The sequence below is a fragment of the Scyliorhinus canicula genome, chromosome 9 (assembly GCF_902713615.1).
Source record: "Scyliorhinus canicula chromosome 9, sScyCan1.1, whole genome shotgun sequence".
NCBI lineage: Eukaryota > Metazoa > Chordata > Chondrichthyes > Carcharhiniformes > Scyliorhinidae > Scyliorhinus > Scyliorhinus canicula.
Window position 1 is genome coordinate 151,092,574 of NC_052154.1, and position 16,496 is coordinate 151,109,069.

Consider the following 16,496-nt stretch of genomic DNA (forward strand, 5'->3'; position numbering starts at 1 on the left):
CACATGGACCCTGGCCAGTAGCGTATTACCTGGTGTGTTGTTCCTCGTGTCTTAATAAAGCTCGCAGTCTCAAGTGTGGAGAAGATGCTTTATTGTGGGTTCGTTCAGTTTCCAGAGCTCGACCTAGAACTACCTTCCAGTGCTAACTACCAGCTTTGCTTGCTGTGTGTCCTGCTTGCCAGCCCCCCTGCTGTGAAGAGTGTGTCCTCACTTCCTGTCCTGATCTATTTATATGGCTCTCCCGTGCTCCCTCTAGTGGTCGCTCAGTTGTGTTGCATCTGGTTAACTTGTGATCACCACATCCCCCTTTTTCTCTTAACATATTTTCTGAACATCGTTAAAGAAAATTGTACATCCTGTCCCAGTGTATTTATAGCTCTCCCGCTCGTGTTTGCTCTGTTGTTTTTGTATCTGGTCAATCTACGATCACCACATCCCCCTCTTTCTCATTACATAGTTTCTGTACATCATTAAGGAAAATTATACAAAACAGTAACTTATGATATGCGTATCTATACAAGTGATGATGCTATTGCCTTGGTTAACAAAGCCAATGTATTTATATGTCCAAACTTAATAAACACATTTATGAGTCCAAACTTGATGAATTTGTTCAGAGCTTTTTTTTTTTTTTCTTTTTGTTGTTGATGACGTGGTGATATTGATATTGCAAGTCCGCTGTGAATGTTGTTGGTGTTCCTTGTTATCTTAAGTACCCAATGCGTCATCCCGAGGTGTTTGCATGGTCACATCACTGATGTTGACTGGCATGGACTTTTTTTTGTGCTTGTGGTGTTGATTTATTGTCTCATCCGCCTTGGATGCTGGTGTGCTTGCTTGTTCTGGAGCAGACGTGAGTTTGTGCGATTCGTTGTCATCCCATGACATGTTTGTAGTCTTGTTATCGTTTTGTAGTGTGCTGTGGCATCGTCCATCATGTGCCAAGTAGTGCCATTGTGTACAAGTCGTTGTTTCATTGCTGTTGTTTCTGTCGTTCCTGTTTTTGTTGTTTCCGTTGCCGTACTTGTCGCTGTTTTTGTCGTTTCCGTCTTTGTTGTTGTCGCTATCTTTGCTCCTGACTTTGTTGTGTTTGTTGCCATTCTTGTTGTTTCTGCCTCTGTCGTTGTCGCTATCTTTGTGCCTGACGTTGTTGTTTGTCTTGTTGCGCTTCATGTTGCTTTTATTCTTGCTGTTGTCGTTCTCGTTTCTGCTGTGCTTCTTGCTATTGTTGTTTGTCTTGTCGCGCTTCATGTTGCTTTTCTTCTTGCTGTTGTCGTTCTCGTTTCTGCTGTGCTTCTTGCTATTGTTGTTGGTCTTGTCGCGCTTCATGTTGTTTTTGTTCTTGCTGTGTTTCTTTTGACTTTTGTTTTTCTTGTTATACTCTATGAGTGTCCCGAGTGGATAATTTGAGTCATTGAGCATTCCGTCTCGCGAGTGGTGCGAATGATCTGATGTTGCATCGGTGCAGGTGACATCAATCAGTTGTGGAGAATTGGATTCCGCATCTTTGCTTTCTTGGTGCTCGTCTTCCGGAGTCAAAGTCTTCTTGATTACATTTGACGCGGTGTCTGTGGACTCTCGGCGCTCCTCTTCTGGAGTCCAAATCTGCATGATTTCAGTTGACGTGGTTTCTCTAGATTCTTGGTGCTCCGCTTCTGGAGTTAAAATCTTCATGATTTCTGTTGATGTTATCTCACTGGACTCCAGGTGCTCCTCTTCTGGAGTCAAAATCTGCATGGTTTCTTTTTGTTTGATGTCTCTGGACTCCAGGTGCTCCTCTTCTGGAGTCATAATCTGCATGGTTTCTTTCGGCATTGTCTCTGTGGACTCCAGGTGCTCCTCTTCTGGAGTCAAAATCTGCATGTTTTCTTTTGGCGTTGTCTCTCTGGGCTCCAGGTGCTCCTCTTCTGGAGTCAAAATCTGCATGTTTTCTTTCGGCATCGTCTCTCTGGACTGTTGGGTGGCCCGACTCTGTGCTTCTGTACAGACAAGCTGAGAACTGTCAGTCTCACTGTGATCCTGTACGTCGAGTGCGAGCACCTTGTCACTGTTTTCGCTCTGTGCTTCGGTACAGACAAGCTGAGAACTGTCAGTCTCACTGTGATCCTGTACGTCGAGTGCGAGCACCTTGTCACTGTTTTCGCTCTGTGCTTCGGTACAGACAAGCTGAGAACTGTCAGTCTCACTGTGATCCTGTACGTTGAGTGTGATCACCTTGTCACTGTCTTCGCATGCAGTGGGCAGAGGTGCATTGTCTTCTTCTTGTTCCTGTGAGCGTGTTGGACTTTCATAGTCCGCTCTTTCTTCTTGTTCCTGTGAGCGTGTTGGACTTTCATAGTCTGCTCTTGCTTCTTGTTCCTGTGAGCGTGTTGGACTTTCATAGTCTGCTTTTTCTTCTTGTTCCTGTGAGCGTGTTGGACTTTCATAGTCCGCTCTTTCTTCTTGTTCCTGTGAGCTTGGTAGACTTTCATAGTCTGCTTGCGGTTGCTCATGTACAGCGGGTTTACCTTCATGGTCTTGTTCATGCTTGGTGTCCGCCCGAGAGTGTTTGCTTGCATCCCTGTTGGCGTCTTTCATCACTCGCACTGTGGAGCCTGTCATCGCTCGCTCCGTGGAGTCTTCCTGTGCTCTCTGTGTGGCGTCGTCTTCGTCTTGGGTATTGCTGTCATCCAATGTATCGACGAGCTGCCATGGCACCATGGTGTTGGATTCATCCACCATGAGTAAAGTCGTGTTGAGCTTTGCAACGGTGTCGCTGATGCTGTGATCAGCATGTCCAAATAACTCCTCCATGTCTGAGTAGTATTCTTTGAAACCCATTTCATCTTCGTTGGCTTCTTCTACCACGAGTTGATTCGTGTTGAACTTTGCGACCGTGTCGCTGATGCTGTGATAAGCATATCCGACTGACTCAGCTGTGTCTGAGTAGTATTCTCCGAAAACCAAATCATCCTGGTTGGATTCTTTTACCACGAGTTGATTCGTGTTGAACTTTGCGACCGTGTCGCTGATGCTGTGATAAGCATATCCGACTGACTCAGCCATGTCTGAGTAGTATTCTTTGAAAACCAAATCATCTTGGTTGGATTCATCTACCACGAGTTGGTTCGTGTTGTGCTTTGCGACCGTGTCGCTGATGCTGTGATAAGCATATCCGACTGACCCAGTCAGGTCTGAGAGGTAATCGTCGAAAAACAAATCATCTTTTGTTGTTTCGGAATTCTTTTTGTTCGCTTCACTGTGTGTGGTGAAGGCAGCTTTTTCCAAGGTTTTGTGCAAGTTGTTTTTCACTGTTGGTTTAAGTTCAGGCGTTTTTCTGTGTTCTGAGGCAAGAAAATTTGGTTTTACCACTTTAAGTGTCTTGTTTTCAATTTTCGGGCATTTCCCTTTTAAGTGGGCGTGGTCAGGATTCTCAGACGTCATGACGTCACGCGTAGGAACGACTTGCACATGCGCAAATCGGCTTTCTTTCCTTGTGCGGTTCGGTGTCCATTGCGCATGCGCGGCTTGCGCATGCGCATGACGGTCCACGACGAAGACTTTTTTTGACAGCGCATGCGCGGCTTGCGCATGCGCATAACGATCCGCGACGCGATCTTTTGTAAACTGCGCATGCGCGACTTCCGGTTCCGGCGCATGCGCGACTTCCGGTTCCGGCGCATGCGCAACTTCCGGTTCCGGCGCATGCGCAGACGCGATTTGTAGTTCTTTGCTTACCAGAGACTGCAAAATGTGCTCCGACGCCATTTTATCGCGGATTTCAGCGTTTTTTCTTTCTAAAAGTTGTAAGTTACCTTTTCTTTCCGATCTGGACTGGATGTCAGCGTTTTGGCTTTGTGAAAAATTCATGTTATTTCTTCTTTTTGATCTGTACTGTGCATTCGCGATTTCCTGATCTTTTTGTGATTTTTTAAGTCTTGCATCACTCAGTCTCTGTGCAGGTTGGACTGTGAGCATGCCTTGCTGTTCAAATTTCTCACAGTACTCTTCAAATTTGTTTAGTAACGTTTGTAAGCTGTTCCTGTCTTCACCTTTTGAGTGTTTAAATCCATTATACACTTTCCTATTGACAGGCCCTTTGATGAGAATTGCTATTTTAATTTTGTCTGAGGCGTCTGCTACATCATTAGCTATGAGATAAAAATCGAACATTTGTTTAAACCTTTTCCAGACATTTCTTACATTACCAGTCGTGTCCAGCTGAGGTGGGTATCCATGCCACATCCTCGAATTAGCGATGTCTTCCCCAGTCGAATGTCCAGTAGGAGATTTCCATGCCATTTTGTGCTTTCTGTATCTGCAGCTGAGTTGTCCTGTAGTAAGCGTCTGAAATCACTGCTGGTACCATGTGTTGTTCCTCGTGTCTTAATAAAGCTCGCAGTCTCAAGTGTGGAGAAGATGCTTTATTGTGGGTTCGTTCAGTTTCCAGAGCTCGACCTAGAACTACCTTCCAGTGCTAACTACCAGCTTTGCTTGCTGTGTGTCCTGCTTGCCAGCCCCCCTGCTGTGAAGAGTGTGTCCTCACTTCCTGTCCTGATCTATTTATATGGCTCTCCCGTGCTCCCTCTAGTGGTCGCTCAGTTGTGTTGCATCTGGTTAACTTGTGATCACCACACCTGGAGCAGAGGCATCGTGCACCCCAGTGGCAGAGAACTAAAATATATTCCATTGTAATATACCAGCCTTTTGCCTGCTTTCAATAAACCCCTTTGTTACCACTGGAAGCCTCCAGTGTGCCTGTCTCAAGCCACAGGTAGATCCACAGATGCTGCTAAACCTGCATTTTCCAGCATGTTCTGTTTGTATTTCAGATTCCAGCATCCGCAGTATTTTCCTTTTCGTGGAGTGCTGAGTTTACCGTACATTGGAAGAATTCAACTTCAGAAAGCCCATCTTTTTTAAGTTTTGTGGAGAAAATAAATCACAGGGTAACAAAATTCGACAACACCATTAAATGGCAAACGTTCTCACATCCTCTCTGTGCTGGCAAAATGATTTCTCAAGCTTTAAAAGTTGCAATATTTTCAAAATATTCCATAAAATTGAGGCGTTAAGTGAACAGTATGATATAAGTTTCCCTCCCTAGAATATCAATCGTCTCAACTGTGAAATTCCAATACATTCAATAGTTGATCTGTTATGGGACCAACCATTTTCTTTGTATTAAATTTATGCCAAATATTATTTATTTGCCTGCTTCTAAGGCCTAACATTTGCAGGTTGATGGGCCATTAGTTCAATTCAGCTCCAAATAGATTGTGCAATGGCCTATTTAACCAGGCTGCAGTCAGAATCAGAAGATTTCAGTAGGCTCAAACCGTGGGCAGAGAAAGATAAGCATTAAACAAGGGGCGGGATTCTCCAAGCCCACGCCGGATCGGAGAATCGCCGGGGGGGGGGGGGGCGAATCCCATAATGCCGCCCCGCGCCAGGCCGTCGATTCTCCGGCGACCGGTTGCTATGGTGCCAGTTGGGGGCCGTTGAAAGTGGCACCCGCGGCAATTCTCCGAACTCGACGGGCCGAGTGCCCGCCGAGTCCCGCCGCCGTTGTTCACGTATGGTCCTACCCTGCGGAACCTCGGCGTTCTGGTTGCGGTCCTGGTGGGGGCGGGGGGAGCCAACTCCAGAGTGGGCCTCCACGGTGGCCAGGCCTGCGATTTGGTTCAACCGATTGGCGGGCATGCTAATTCCGCCGGGGACCTATATTCCTCCACGCCGGACCCCTGTAGGTGTCCGCCATGTTGCCCGGAGGCCGACGCGAAGATGGCCATGGCGCGCATGCGCGGACACGCACTGGCCATGTAGGGCCGGCTTTCAGCACTGGAGAGCGCCGTTCTAGCCCCCGAGAAAGGGGAGAATGATTGGGCCTGGAAGCCCGTTGACGTCGGCGTTGCTCGCGCCGGTTTTGACACCGGCGTCAACACTTGCCAGGGATTTCGGAGAATCCGGCCAAGGTACTTACCTGACCTCGGATAATATTTCCAATATGTCAATATGTAAAACTGCTAGCTATTTCTAATGAATTGCATTCATTGTTCTGGCCTTTGAGGCAGTAGGTTGTGGGTTCAAGCCCCACACCAAAGATTGAACGACCCGTGTATAACATCGGCTAACATTCCCAGTGCAGTACTGAGGGAGTGCTCTACAACCATCCAAAGATTCTCGACTCCTTCAATTATGGCCTAAATTGTGGGGGTAATAGATAGCATGCCTGTCACCCTGCACTCGCCAGGCCATCTGGGGGTTCCCTATGCTCACCGAAAGGGGTTCCACTCCCTCAACATAAAGCTCGTGTGTGACAACCAGATGAAGATAATGCACATGTGTGCCCGCATCCCGCGGAACGTCCAAGACAGCTGCATCTTGGGGCAGGCGGTCACCCCCATCCTCTTTGAAGAGCACTCCAGGATGGGTGGCTGGCTCTTGGGGAATAAGGGATACCCACTGAGGACCTGCCTAATGATGCAGGTACCGAGGCCGGTGACCAAAGCGGAGACACAGTACAACGAGGTCCATGTAGCCACCTGGGCTGCCATTGAGCGGTGCATAAAACCCCTTTGTGGTGTTCTGCTGCACCCTCCACAACCTTGCACAGCAGCGGGGCGATGAACTGGAGGTTGGTGATGAGGAACATGTGGCAGGAGGAGTAGGATGAGGACGAGGATGATGAGGTGGCATCAGAGCAGCAGGGGCTGGAGGACGAGGCCAGGGAGGAACCTTAGGACTGGATGGAGGCTGCAGGACAGGCAGTAGCGGCGAGGGTCCGGCAAGCCCGGAGAGCCAGGGAGGCCCTCATACTCGCCTGATTCACTTTGGATGTGTCCTGGTCCATCACCCCCCACTCCCATTTCCCACTCTCCCAGGGTATGTGTCACCTCACTCCAGGATGCTGGGACTCTGTCGTCACTGTCAGCGGGTCATTGTCGAGGGCAGGGGGTTGATGATAACCCGCAAAGAGCTGAGCACCAGTGCTCCTCAATCTATGCCATAGTCTGACCCCTGCCTGTCTGCTGAGTGCTCGCTCACACCCATCACCGGGGAGGAGGAGGGGTTGACGGATGCCTGGAGAGATGGGCCAAGGGTTCAGAGGTCAGCTGCTTGTGGAAGAAAGTAACAGAGGCATCATACTGATTGTGCTCAAGGATGTTTATTGTGTTATACAATTCTCCACTCTCCCGAAGGTACTGCCACCCCACCAATCCCCATTCCCCCTCCTCAGTGACCTCAATGTGCTTTGCCTTCCTAGATCTACCACTACGTCTAGGTGGCTCCTCAGAATGCACATCTGAAGTGGAGGCAGCCAGCTACTTACCTCACCTCGTAGCCTTTGATGCCCCGAGTGGGCATCATCTGGGGATTCTGCGCCCGGAGGCCGTAGCTCATTTGTTGACAATACACGCACACCGTGCCGCCCTATCCTGTGTGCTGGCTGCGTGACGCTGCTTCATCAAAGGAGTGGAACTCAGGGGAGCTGATGACCACCATTCCCACTCCATGGAATGGGGTCTAGCACCCGCTCCTCCCGATGGTGCCCATAGGACCCTGGGGTTCACCTTGGGATGGAGGGGCAGCAGGTTTGAGTCCTCATTGCCCCTGCATCATCTGGCTCTTCCAGCCCTGTGATTCGCCATGGTCTGCACCATCGTGTCGACACCCTCGGCAATGGTCCTCAGTGACTGGAACATGCTCTGCAGTGCCTTGGCAATACCCCAACTGTGACTGGGACAAGCTCATCAAGGTCAGCCTGGTACTGGGTGACATCACCCAGTGAGGCGGATATCCTGTTGAGACCCTCAGCCATGGCTATCACCAACTGTGCAACGCCTTGGACACCTTCACGTCGTGCACCAGGCTCTCCACTGTGGTCGCCACCCTAGCAGTGTTGACCTCGGTGACATCTCGCGGGCCCGTACCCTCTGGGACTCCTCCAAGCAGCCATGGATCTGCTGGAATGACGTCGACATCTCCCTCTAATGTCATGGCCACACCCTAACGTCTCCATCAGCTCCGGGAAAACCTCTTCCACAGGTTCAGCATCAGGCTGGTACCCAGCTGGGACCTGGGATCCAGCAGACCTTACTGCTGTCTCTCTTGGGGGTTCCTGCCTCCACCCGATGTACATCAGCAGCTGTGTGGTGCTCACCAGATTGTGCCCCAGAGGCCTGACCACGAACATTTCCCACCGAGGTTTGTGTATCTGCGCTGGAGGAGGGTGGGGATCACAGCTGTGACGCGCCTATTTCGGTGGCTTCCTCGGAACTCTCCTCCGAGGTGGTCTCATGGGAGACTGGACAGGGGGCCACCCGGGATGGGCCAGCTCTTTTGGCTGGAGGACTTGTGGGAGAATTAACATATGGTCAGTGGGAGGGATGGGTCAGTCAGTAAGGCAATAACAACTCATGTTTGACAGGTCCTCTCCCACCTCGGCCACACTTGTCACCTCCAGATCATGCTCCTCGAAGGTGGTGAGGATTCTGATGTCTGACACCCCTTCACCAGTCTGGGCCTTCTCCCAGCTATTGTGGGAGAGCGTTCCCTTAGGAGACACAGAGAGGCCATCATTAGCCACATGGGTGGTTCACAATGGTGGGAGAGAGGTGTAAAGCGAGGGTTAAAGAGGGAGAGTGGGTAGAGGAGGGCTTGGGGAGAGTTGAAGGGGGAGTTGGGTTGGGGGGTCGCGTGGAGGGGGTTGAGGGGTGGATGCTCCCATGGGGTCGGAAAGGTCTAGGGGGTGGTGTGGAGGGCGTTGGTGTCTACTCACTCATGCTGCCCGGTGTAGATCATTGACCTTCTTCCTGCATTCGAAGCCAGTCCTCCTGGTCACACTCCCCGAGCTCAGTGCCCCCTCAACCTTGTCCCAGGTGACTAGCTGCCCTTGGCTGACTCTCCTGGACCCTCGAGAGAACAGGACATCCTTCCTGGCCTCCACAAGATCTAGCAGCCTCCCAAGTCAGCGTCCCTGAATATTGGGTCTCATTGGCGCCATTTTTGAGAGCTAGCTAGAGTTGGCGGAGCAAGTGCAGCTGAATTGCTGCTCGACCTGATCAGTGGGCGGCTGGCGAGCGCGGTGCTGGCGAATCAGCTGCCGAGCCTTCATTTGAGGCACAAAGCTCGTGTGGCCTCATTAAGTGGACCAATTAACATTGAATAGCCTTGCCAACCTCACCCGGCCGAGGGGCGCGATGCTCGCGGCAGTTCCCGCTCACTACCACATTTAGAAATGTTTCCAGAGAATCGCGCCCATAATGTTACTTGAAAGAATAGCAGGGGGGTTCTCCCTGGTGATTTGGCCAGTATGATTCACCTCAACAAATGTATCCCCAAAAACATCAGCTTATCTATTCATTTATCTCAATCCTGTTTTGTGGGAGCACACGTTGGCAGCTCCGTTTCTACGGGCGGAATTTTCCATATTTTTAGCCGTGTCAACTTGGATAGGAAAAGTGGGGTGGAGCCCATCGGCGGCATTGACAACTTTGCCCGCTGTATTTTTGGACACTTAAAATGAAAATCTGATTTGCCGTTCCGCCATCAGCTGAGTGCTTCAATTAGTGGGGTGTTCTATTTAAACACCTCCCCAGCACTCCCCAGCACTTCTTCCAGGTCCACGCGCAAAATGGTTGCAAGGAGGTCTGCCCCTCGGCTTTTGGTGGGAGCCCTGACTCAAATGCCTGATGCCGCGGAGGAGAGGTGTCACATCCTGTACCCGCAGGCGGGGAGAGAAGACCCCCCAGCAAGGTCACCAGCCCGACCTGGGAGACGATGGCAGTGCTGGCAAGTGCCAGCTCCCTGCATAAGAGGATGGGTGTCCCATGCAGGAAGAGGATGAATGACTTCCTCCATGCTGCAAGGGTAAGGCGCACTTCTTATCTGTCACCACTCATACTAATGGGCAGCACGGTAGCACACATGGATAGCACTGTGGCTTCACAGCGCCAGGGTCCCAGGTTCGATTCCCCGCTGGGTCACTGTCTGCACAGAGTCTGCACGTTCTCCCCGTGTCTGCGTGGGTTTCCTCCGGGTGCTCTGGTTTCCTCCCACAGTCCAAAGACGTGCAGGTTAGGTGGATTGGCCATGATGAATTGCCCTTAGTGAAAAAAAAGGTTCGGAGGGGTTATTGGGTTATCGGGATAGGGTGGAAGTGAGTGCTTAAGTGGGTTGGTGCAGACTCAATGGGCCGAATGGCCTCCTTCTGCACCGTATGTTCTATGTTCTATGTTCTCTACACCCAGCACACATCCACAGGAAATTTACTCACTGCCAGCACAAGGGACAGCACCACTCGCTCTCCCACACCCTTCCTTGTCTTCGCTGCAGGTCCTCTCTTCATCACATCCCTGATTCCACCCACCAACGACACATGTCAGGCATCCTTACAATCTGACCTGGCACATGGTCGTGTCTATATTTTCCCCATCTGTCCCATCGCAGGACAAGCTGGCTCCCAATAAAAAAGAGAGAGCATATACGAATGGAGGGGTGGCAGAGTTAAAACTCCTCTCGCGGTTCGTGGAGAAAGTCCTCCAGCTGACCGGGGAAGCTGAGGACAGCTCCTGCGCTCAGGACGAGGTGGGCGCAAAAAAAAAGTGATAACTCACAATACCATCATCCATTTCACCAGCTTCACATGAGTTCTGTCTCTTATATTCTTATGCTCCTGCCATACACTACTGCCATCTCCATTTTCTTGCAGACTCATCATGGGAACAGCCCAGAGCCTTCATCAGCCAGGCTCCAGATAGCAGCCAAGTTGGCAGCTCCAATGAATGCTCCACGATGTCCAGACAGAAGAGGTGTCATAGCTTTCACCCACACCCTCCATCAGCGCAGACACACATCTCAGTAAGGTTTAATAGTAGAGAGGCTTCAGGGTCACAAACTGGTGAGCTCCTCACTTCTAATCCACACCAAGTGGGGGCAGGGACATCCCAGGGATCTGATGCTTGGCGGACTGCTGGAGGCCAGGACTCTGATGAACCCCAGTCCCCAGTCAGATCTGGACTCAGTCCCCCCCCCCCCCCCCCCCCCCCTCCCCCCGGTTGCTGGGTCTTCCACTCAGGAAACCCCGTGAGTGTCCAACCCACCTGACTCCCCTCTTCCTGTGACTGAGACAGCTCCAGACCCGCACACTGAGGAGGGTGGCACTATCACACCACAGCACTACAATCTTACCCCAAATGCAGGCCAGGGCCCTCTTGGTCCCAGCTTTCTACAGGATGCCCGCGAAAGTTAGCCCAGACAATAGAGCATGGCAGAAAGCAGGCTGCCTGCACTTCTGCTGGGGATTCTGGGCAGACTCCAACATGTAGCGACAGGGTTAGAAAGGTGAAGAAAGCATTGATACACAGTGTGGGCACGGATGGCCTTGGTATTTGTATATAGTGAACACTTATGTAAGCCTTCAAATACCTCTGTGAATGTATTAAACCTCACTTTTGTGCACCCTCTTTGTGGCTCCCTGCTCTTATTAGATTTCTCTTTGAGGTGCCACCGAGACAACTGCATCCATGTAACACTGAAAAGCTGGATGTTCACACACAGACTCTTCTCCATCTTTTCTCTGCATTGCAGCCAGCTCATTGACTGGTGTCCCCTCTGAGTGACAGAACACATCAGTCATGCCAGTGTCTCCCTGGTAATGCGGAGGTCGCCTGCAATGGCCATGTCCACCAATCAACCCGATCATTGGGAAAGTCTGATCTCAGCACATAGATTCTAGTGCCTAGACTCTCGTGAGAAATGTGCCTCTGCACCAGTGACACTGATCCTCAGCGGCACCCCTAACTATGGAGCAGCCTGCATCAAGGGATTTGCGTCTGTGTGCGCAACCTCGCCTTAATGTCATCCTGGTCCCTGAGAGTTCGCAAGCTGCCTACAGCCAGACAGGAGTCAGACATTTGCAGTTGCTCTCTAAGGAGGAATGCTCTATCCTCACTGCAAGTCATCATCATCTTCTGCAATGCTGGGGCCAGAGGAAACCTCTACCCAGGACACGAGCCATAACAGGTTTGGGTGAGCGCCAACAGGCAGTCAGGAAGGACCATCTCCTATGATGAGTCTCTGGTGTCACCTCAATCTTGGTCATCAGTGAAGCGGGAGGCAGTGAAGGCGTTTTGAGCTCTCCTCCCCATCTGGCCCATACCGCCGCATGATAGCTTCCTCTTCCTCCTTCAGGGGTTCTTCCTTGTTGCCCAACTCCACATCAGAGCAGATGTTCTCACCTATCCTCTCCTCAGCCAGCTCCTCGCCTTGTTGAAGGGCCAGGCTGTGGAGGGTGCACACAACCACATAGCGAGAGATCCTCTGGGGACTGTATTGGAGGGTTCCATTTACTGATCCAGGCACCAGAACTGCATCTTCAACATCCCAATCGTCGGCTCCATCAAAGTACCGGAAGCAGCATGAGTTTGTTATATCAGCTCTCTGCTGCACTCTGTGGCCTCCATATATGCATCATTTGCCATGTCCTCAGGGGGTCACCCTTGTAGCCGCTGCACTCCCTTAAATACTTCAAGTATCTGTGAGCAGCCAATAATGTAGCTGTTGTGGACACTTCCCTGGAAACGAACACAAAACTGGAGGGTACGTTTTAGCATGGCTGCAGACTTTCTGAACATTCAGGGTGTGGTATTACATAGAACAGTATAGCACAGTACAGGCCCTTCGGCCCACGATGTTGAGTCGACCATTTATTCTAATCTAAGATCACTGAACCTACACCCCTTCAATTTATTGCTGTCCATGTGCCTGTCCAAGTGTCGCTTAAATGTCCCTAATGACTCCACCACCCCAGCTGACAGTGCATTCCACATACCCTCCACTCTCTGTGTAAAGAATCTATCTCTAACATCTCCCCAATACCTTCCTCCAATCACCTTAAAATTATGACCACACATGACAGCCATTTCCACCCTGGAGAAAAGTCTCTGGCTATCCACTCTATCCATGCCTCTCATCACCTTGTGCACCTCTATCAAGTCACCTCTCTTCCTTCTTCGCTCCAGTGAGACAAGCCCTAGCTCCCTCAACCTTTCTTCATAAGATGTGCCCTCCAGTCCAGGAAGCACCCTGGTAAATCTCCTCTAAACCCTCTCCAATGCATCCACATCCTTCCGACAATGAGGCAACCAGAACTGAACACAATATTCCAAGGGTGGTCTAACCAGGGTTTTATAAAGCTGCAGCAAAACTTTGCGGGTCTTAAACTCAATCCCCCTATTAATGAAAGCCAACACACCATATGGCTGCTTTTAAAAAAAATAAATTTAGCATACCCACTTGTTTTTTTCCAATTAAGGGGCAATTTAGCCTGGCCAATCCACCTAACCTTCTCATCTTTGGGTTATGGGGGTGAAACCAACGCAGGCACAGGGAGAATGTGCAAACTCCACACGAACAGTGACTCAGGGCCAGGATTCGAATCCAGATCCTTAGCGCCGTCCGCAGCAATGATAACCACTGTGCCACAGTGGTTGACAACCCCATCATTCTGGGTGGCAACTTTGAGGGATCTATGTATATGGACCCCAAGATCCCTCTGTTCCTCCACACTTCCAAGAATCCTGCTTTTAACCCTGTATTCAGCATTCAAACGCGGTTAATAAAGGAAACTCTTTGATGCCCTGGAGACTGGACAGCCGTATAGGTGCAATCAATGGCTCCCTGCATATGTGGGAATCCATCTCTCTGAGAAAATCCCTTGGCTCCCATGCACTGATGATTAGCCTGGTCCTGATCGATAGTGATGAAACAGTTCACTGTGACCTCCCTAATGCATTCATGTGCAAAGGCCTTTAAAATACAATCAAAGGTCGCCAATGCAGCCCTGAAAGGAGTCAGGTCAGCTCCTGCGCCGGGTCAGAGAATCCCCGGGGGGAGGCGCGAATCCCGCCCAGCCGCCACGACGGCGGGTGCCCTATTCTCCAGCGCCGTTTCTCGGGGGCCGGCAGGATTCCCGCCATGCCAGTCGGGGGCCGTTGGCAGTGGCCCCCCCGGCGATTCTCCGAGCCTCAATGAGCCGAGTGGCTGGAAAGTTTTGGCCAGTCCCGCCGGCGTGAATTACTCACCTCACGCACGGCGGGACTTGGTAAGTAATTGTGCGTGGGCAGTCCTCGGGGGTGCGCGGTGGGATCTGACCCCGGGTGGGGCCCCACGGTGGCCTGGCCCGCGATCGGGGCCTACCGATCTGCGGGAAGGCTGGTTCTATGGGGTGCAATCTTTCCTCTGCGCCGGGCCCCTGTAGGGCTCCGTCATATTGCCCGGGGCCAGTGCAGAGAAGGGAACCCCCGCGCATGCGCAGCAATACGCTGGCCGGTCTGCGCATGCGCGGAATTATGCCGGCTGGTCCGCGCATGCACGAACTCGCACCGGCCCTTAGGCGCCGGCTGGAGCGGCACCAACCACTCTGGTGTCAATAAAGCCCTGAGAAATTGGAGAATTCCTCACTTCCGGGGGCTGTTGACACCGGAGTGGTTGGTGCCTGATTTCCCGCCGGCGTGGGGATATAGCTCCATTTTCAGAGAATCCCACCCTGCGTCTTTGTACATGTGGAGTCTTCTCCGACACTGGTTCTCACTCACCTCCATGATAGTTATGTGCCGCCTGTAAGCCCTGGGCTAAAGATGGCACCTCCGAGCAGCCACTCTCTGGGGTCGCCCCTCCGGTAGCTGAGCAGGTCCTGCTATCCCTTCCTCCTCAGGGTTCTGCTCCTGCCTCCAGAGTTAATGGATCTGTCATCTTTCTTACCCCACAACGAGAAGGATTAAGGCAGTTTTACTGGCACCATGGGCTGGATTCTCCATCGGCGGGATCCTCCGTTTCACTGGCAGCGCACTCATACCAGCGAATTTCCCGACGGCGTGAGGGTGTCCCCAATGGGAAACCCCCACCCCATATCTCTCTCTTGCACTACTAGCTAAATGGGAAGAAACAAAAAGAGTAAACAGTATTGAATTGACTCCATGCCCAGGTCCACTGCCCATTCACCCCCAGGAGCATGCTTCTGTTGGTCCCTGACTGCTGTGTTGGTCATTACATCAAGGTTCAATCCACTACTATCTCCAAGAATGGAGAAGACCACCCGTGCCCCACTCAGCCTGACTGATTGGACTCTTCAGAGACCATCCTGTGCCTGAGGTTTCATGAAAGGTACAGGAATTGACCATTGGTAAGCTGTAAGGCCCCGTGTGAAACCTTGTCAAAGAATTGGTGGAGGGAGCTTGCACTGTGAGGTTGCTACTGCAACAACACCTGGTGGAGCAGGGTGCCCTGCTGAGCTTTGTAACCTTTGCTCCTTCCAGAGCTCCTGTACATCTGCTCGGCCTCTCATCAGATGCTGAAGGCAGCCCGCAGGATTCACTTAATGGCAAGTTCAGCGCACAAAGGGTTAACTGGTAACCAGTAATCAATGGCACTAATACATATCAGTGCAGAGTTAAAGGGTCTAATTGGCTCATTTGTCAAAACAGTCATCGAGAAGGCAAGGATGAGCTAATTGATATCACGGCTTCATATTACAGTAAAGGTGCTCAATCATGGGCGGAATCATGTGATGTGAGTGCGGGACTGGCTACGCTTTCACGAGCTCCAGCTCTGCTCATCTTTCAATCTTTTATTGTGACCCCTCCCCTGCACAGAACCAAAGCCCCCCCCCCCACCGGACCCACAAACCCCTGCAGGAAGACCAACGTAGCTGCCTCCCACCCCAAGCTGTCCAGTGCCCATTCTGTCCTTGGGCTCTCTGGTGGCCAGTGGCGACCTGCACATTCACCACCAAAATCCACCTTGGAAGTGAGGTTGCCAGATTCCCATTTTTAAAAAGCTGTTGTAAACGCGTCAGCGTGACATCATGATGTCGGAGGCAGAATATTCAATATGTGGGGGAGGAGATTACAGTGGGGCTCTCTGCTCCTGAGATGGTAATGAATGATTCTGAAGTCCCTGAGATTTCTAGGCAAGAACCTCATTAAATCGCTGGTGGGGTTTGGGGACTATTGTTTGAGGAAATCTCACTGTCGGAAATCTCGTTTTTCATCTCTCGCTATTCTGCCACCCCTGAAGCCATTTCAGCCCATGGCCAATGAGGGGCACAATATCCCGGCCTACACTTCAACAGTAACCACATTAAAAAAGTGCTCCGTTGGCTGTAAAGGGTTTTGGGACGCCCCGAGGTCATAAAACTCGCTTGAGAAATGTACGGTTTTTTTTCCGTTCTATTTGGTACCTCACCTAAACAACCGTTTTTCATCTGCAAACCCAAACAATTAACTTTAGCAGGCTATCCTTTTTTTTTAAATTTAAAGTACCCAATTCATTTTTTTTCCAATTAAGGGGGCAATTTAGCATGGCCAATTTACCTACACAGCACATTTTTTGGGTTGTGGGGGTGAGATCCACGCAGGCACGGGGAGAATGTGCAAACTCCACACAGACAGTGACCCAGAGCCGGGATCGAACCCGGGTCCTCGGTGCCGTGAGGCAGCAGTGCTAACCACTGC